At 40.5% G+C, this 6,053-nt stretch overlaps 1 pseudogene; it reads left to right on the plus strand.

The window, feature by feature from the left end:
* Positions 1–3,403: 3,403 nt before the first annotated feature.
* LOC110584383 lies at positions 3,404–4,055 on the plus strand (annotated as a pseudogene).
* The last annotated feature ends 1,998 nt before the right edge of the window (positions 4,056–6,053 follow it).

The following is a 6,053-nucleotide window of genomic DNA, read 5'->3' on the forward strand; positions in this document are numbered from 1 at the left end:
TTGAAATTCCCTTCCCTGAGGCCTTTGAGCGCTGCCAATTTACCCCTGAGGGCACTGCGGGTCACGTAGTGTCAAGTTGTTGTTGCCTAGTGTTCCCTGCGCTGTGCGCCTTGGGTCTCGGACGTCGAGAGATGCGGTGTCTACTTTGCAAGTTGTTTACAAACTGCGACTCCTTTACGTTCATCCGTAAATCAGGGGTTCTGAGGCCGGGGTGGGCGGAAAATAGGGCAGAATTTTGGAAAGCAGGGCAAAGTTTTCTCTCATTTCGAGTTCCAAGCTCCAGGAGTTTTTGCGTAAGTTGGCTGGGAGGCGGGCGCCGAAGATGAAGGACCCGAGCAAGCGCGGCTCGGAAATGCAGACGAGGGTGGGTGATCGCGGACCAAGCCGGGGCAGCCCGTATCCCACGCGTCGCCTGCAGTCCTGCAGGCCTGCGCTCTCGTGCCCTTTGTTGTGGAGAAGAAACACACCCAACGTGCCCAAGGGCACACGTTTAAGGAGAACACGTGTGATCAGCCCGGGGGTCTAACTTCAACAGCACCACGCTGCTGCCCTGCTCATAATTACAGAGACCCGAATAAAAACGAGACGCCATTTTTTCAGTCTCACAGCCTGACAAACTTTGCGGTTTGTCAATACCGAGTGTTGACAAGATGTGAGGAAATGCTGTTAAAGAGATTGTGCTTTGTGTAACCTTTCTGGAGGGGTGATTTGACAATATCGGTGGCTTAAGGGCTTTGATTCAGCAATTTCACTACCAGGAAATTATCCAATGGTTATTTTTGTACCAATGTCCAGTGATTTATCTACAAAGATGTTTATTGCAGCAGTTTGCAGGAAAAACCAGGAAACTAATTGCCCATTAGTAGAGGAACTTAAATAAATTATGGTATATTAATACAATACGATATCAGTCTTTAAAAAGAATAGATATGTATGTGCTGATACAGAAAATCTCCAGAATGTGTTGAGTTTTAAAAAAATTTGCAGAATTAGATATATTTGGTGTTTACATATCTATAGCTATCTACCTATCAAGAGCGAATGATCCAATCTGTGTAAAAATACGTGCGTGTGTATAGAAAATTCCTGGACAGAGAGCAAGAATTCTTAATGGTGGTGGATCAGGCTGGGAGGAAAGTTTCTGAGTTTCTTTGCTTTCCGTTTTTAGTTTTCCTGTACTATACGGTTTGAATATTTTTCAGTGAATATGTTATCCCTTAATACTTAATTACAAATTACAGTTGAGAAGCACTGTGGGGTTAGGGAAAGCTACAGGAGTTAAAACAGAAAGGGAGGAAGAAAAGTAAAACACTTTTTTCTCTTTGTTTCCATGAAGGCACAAAGTGCTTTGAGCCATGCCTGGCTTGAAGTAAGCTCTATATGAATGTTAAGTATTGTTTTATTGGTTTTCCTCCTACCTGTCTCACTACTTCCCCTCAGGCTCTTTGGCAGGCTCCTCCCCTTCTAACCGACCTCTAATTTTGAAATTCCTCAAATTTTGGCCATTGGGGAGGACCTTATCTGTTCTTGTGGCTTTAAATAACATCTGTGTATTGACAGCTTCCTAATTGAAATCCAAGCCCTGACCTAAAGTACTTCAGACTCATTTGTCTACCTGCTGACTTGACATCTCTCTCTTTTTTAAAGTAGGCTCTACACCCAATGTGGAGCCCAATGGGGTGCACCCCCGACATCTCTCTTTGAATGCATATTTTAAATTTAACATTTCCCAAAAAACCCTCTTGATCCCACTCCTTCCCCAAACTTCTTCCTATTTTCTCCATATCAATAAATGGCACCACCGCCAATCCCAAAAGAGGCCAGCCTTAATTTATCCCCCTCCTTCCTCTCCCATGTCTGAACCAAAGTAAATTTTGTTATTGTTGTTTTAAAGATTTTATTTATTCATCTGACAGAACAAGAGAGCACAAGTAGGGGAGTGGCAGGCAGAGGGAGAGGGAGAAGCAGGCTCCCCACCAAGCAGGAAGCCCGATGCGGGGCTCGATCCCAGGACGCTGGAATCATGACCTGAGCCGAAGGCAGACGCTCAACCATTTGAGCCACCCAGGCACCCGCAAATTTTGTTATTTTTACTCTCAAATACATCTTGAATCTGTCTACTTCTCTCCAGTTGTAATGCTTCCTCCCTAGCCCAGGATACCATGATCCTTCTCGGGCCTACTACCGTAGTCTTCAATGTCTCTGTTCCATTTTTGCTCATTACAAATCTCTTCACAGTTACCAAAGAGACTTAAAAATATATGTATATAAATCAGATCATGCCACACCCCTGCTGTATCCATTAAGTGCTTCCAGCACAAATAACAGAAACCCCAGCTAATAGAAACTTAAACCATAAGGAAAATTATTTTCTATTTAGTAAAAAGGGTGAAGATCAGTGTTCTCAGGATTGGTTTAGCAGTTTGTTGATGTCATCAAGGACTCAAGTTCCTTCTATCCTTTCCACCCTCCTAAGTCTGTTGACTTTCATCTTCAGGCTTGTCATGGTTGCAGGATGGCTGCCATAGCTCTGGACATTGCATCAAAACAGGACAACAGCCAAACAGGAAGAGAAGAGGCAAAAAGCTTTATTTACTTGTGGCTCTACTATCAGAAATAAAAATGTTTCTCAGAAGCTTCCAGTGACTTCCCCTTATATCTCATTGTTCAGAATTGGCTTAAATAAATTATGATTCACTCCCTAAAGTGAGACGCATTGCCACCCAAGCAAAACCGGAGCTCCGTTAGCAAGGAAGAAGAGCTTATGGCTATTAGGTAAGCAATCACATTGTCTGCTCTAACTTTGAGTTCCTATGCTATCTAATGCCAGCCAACTCTTCAGTGTCAACTCTTAACCTCCTCTGTCCCCTGCCCAGGTCTCTCTTAGTATGCTCACTGGCCTCCTTCCGTTTCTCAAACATATCAATTCCCTCCCTGACTCTTCACATTTTGTTGCTCCCTTCACCGGATATCTTTTCTCTAGTACTTTAAAAGTCCTGCTATCGGTCATGCTTTTCTTTTTAGATCTTAGATCAAATGTCATCCTCTTAGAGAGGCTTATCTGTCCACTGGGTCTAAATTAGGTTCTTATGCCCTCTCCAACCTATAAACTTCTCTCTCACCCCCAACACCCAGATTCCTTCCTAGTATTTGTCATACGGTTATTATCTCATGTTCACTTATTATCTTCCCCCCATCCAGGATGTAAAGCCCACAAAGGCATAGACTGTTTCTTGTTCACCGTTGTACCTCCATTGTCTAGAATAGTAGCTAGCACACGGTAGGTATTCAATAAATACGTGTTGAATGGATGAATAAAGAATGAATGAATGAATGGAAACAAGGATAAAAGGAAAGGTGTGGGATTAAATAAAGACAGAAGAGATGGACTCTCCCCCCCAACATGGGTCGTATTCTCACCAAAACCGTGAAGAAGGTGGCCTGAGTCATCACTGAGAAGTACTACACACACCTGGGCAATGACTTCCACACCAACAAGCATGTGTGCGAGGAGATTGCCATCATCCCCAGCAAAAAGCTCCGAAGCAAGATCACAGGCTCTGTCACACACCTGATGAAGCAGATTCAGAGGGGCCCAGGGAGAGTAATCTCCACCAAGCTGCTGGAGGAGAGAGAAAGGAGGGATAATTACATGCCCGAGATCTCAGCCCTGGATCAGGAGATCCTGACACTAAGGAAATGTTGAAACTCTTGGACTTTGGCAGTCTGTCCAAACTGTAGGTCACTCAGCCTGCACTTGGGATGAATTTCAAAACACCACGTGGAGCCGTTTGAATATTTCTGCTGTGCTGTAATATCTTCAATAAACCTTGGACAACAACCTTAAAAAAAAAGGGTGAAAAAGAAATGCAAAGAGATATATTTTTGTAGGAGAATAAAGGGTGGATATAATGACATCATCTTAGCCATTGCTGACTTGGGGGCCTAAATCCTTCGCTTGAGTTCAGTGGATACTTTTTACAAGTCTTGGAGCTAAATCAGACTCTTTTCTATTTTCTTACATTGGATCATAAATATAATTCCTAGGAAACTGCTTTGGGTCATAATTAGCCTACTGCTCCCATGGACATAGAATTAGTCAGCTGACACTCAAAGGAGCAAATTAGTTTTCCTGAGCAGAAATTACTTTAAAATGAAAGGATATGGACTATGTAGTCCAGAACGCCCAAGGGCAGTCCTTATGGAAGGGTTTGTGTGGTATTAAGTAAGATTGAGCCTCCAAAAGCCAGTGAATCAAAGTAGAAGCCAAAGAGTAACATATGAGTCTGACTCATAAGCTCTAATAAAGTTTGTGAAATAGATCCCATGTGTGAGTCCAGATCCCAAATGACTTCAAGATTGTTAAAAGCTGTTCAACTGCAATTTAATTCCTTCCTTGGATGCTTTCCTGATACTTGGGGAAAATTCTGAAGAAGTATGTGCACTTAAAGAAATACTCAGATTGACAGCTCCTGTTTTGGATATTCATGCAGAGGCCACTATTCTTATAATACAGTGCTTCTTTTTTCCTTAAGTTGGTTTCCCTCTGAATCACTTGGAAAGTATTATGTATCTCAATAATTTTCTTAATCTGCATTTGAGGTAAATAAATCCACCATGTTTTCTCTTTAAGTGTCTATAAGAATTCTACTGAAGGGCATTTCATAGTGATACCACTAAGAGTCCTCTTGATGGGCTATTTTAGGACAGAAGGAGGTTCACATAAGGCCATGATTGTTTTTCTTATTTAAGTATATGTTAAATATTTTTAAGTTGTTATTATGAATATGTTTATACATGAAAGTATAGAATTATAATAAACACCATATATCCATCACCCAGATCAACAGTTACGAAGATTTTGCTGCATTTGCCTTATCCATTCTTTTTATTCATTTGTTGTAGCATTTGAAAACAAAATCTTAGACATCAGATCATTTTACTACTACATATTTTAATATGTAAACATATATCTAAACACTGTTGATATTTGCCTTGCATAAACACAAGGACATTATCAACATTATCATACCTATCAAAATTAATTGCTTGGTATTATCTAATGCCCATATCACAATCAAATTTCCCCAATACTCTCAAATATTCTCTTTAAGTTGGTTTGTTTGAATCAAGGTCCTGTCCCAATGATGGCTACATATTACATATTACATTTGATTGTTAGATTTCTGAAGTATTATTTAATATAGAGCATTTTCCCTGACCCTTTCCCTTTTTTTTTTTTCCCCTTAACGTCATTGACTTGTTGCAGACTAAGTGGTCAGTTGTTCTACAGAATGTCGCACATTCCAGTACATCTGTTTGCTTCCTTGTGGTGTCACGGACATGTTTCTCCATCCTCCATATTTCCTTTAAGTGAAGTTAGCTCTAGAGCAACACTGTTCGATAGAAGTTTCTATGATGATGGAAATATTCTACTTGCCCTACCCATTAGTGTAGCCACTAGCTGCATGTGGCTCTTCAACACTTTAAATGTGACTGGTGTGAATGAGGAAATGAATTTTTTATTTTATTTACTTTTAGTTAATTTAAATTTAAGTAGCTATATGCAGCTGTATTATTAGACAGTGCAGCTCAAGCGGCTTGATTAGATTCAACCTTACCTTTTTGGCATAAGTGTTTCTTAGGTCCTTTTTGTGAATCACATAGGGAGACAGGATGCCACCTTTAGTGATGTTAAGATTAATCAGTGGGTTCATTAACTTCTTAAAAAATATAAACTTCATCTTTATGCAGTTTATGAGAATCAAGGAAAGAGTCCAGCATTGTTCATTGAGCTTTTTTATACCTTCATAGTAAAAGTTAGAAAGGCAAACTTTTCTGGATATCAAACTGTGGGAAAACTAAACTGTTAACATTTCAGAGAAAGATTTTGGAGAAGGCAGATATAAAACAATTATTTCTTGGGTCTCAAGGCTAGACCTGTGCTTTTAAAAAAAAAAAATTATTTGAGAGAGAGAGTGATTGAAGGGCAGAGTAGAGGAAAAGGGACAAGCAGACTGCATGCCCAGCGTGGAGCCCAACAGAGGCCTCCA

Source organism: Neomonachus schauinslandi, chromosome 13, assembly GCF_002201575.2.
Source record: "Neomonachus schauinslandi chromosome 13, ASM220157v2, whole genome shotgun sequence".
Classification (NCBI taxonomy): domain Eukaryota; kingdom Metazoa; phylum Chordata; class Mammalia; order Carnivora; family Phocidae; genus Neomonachus; species Neomonachus schauinslandi.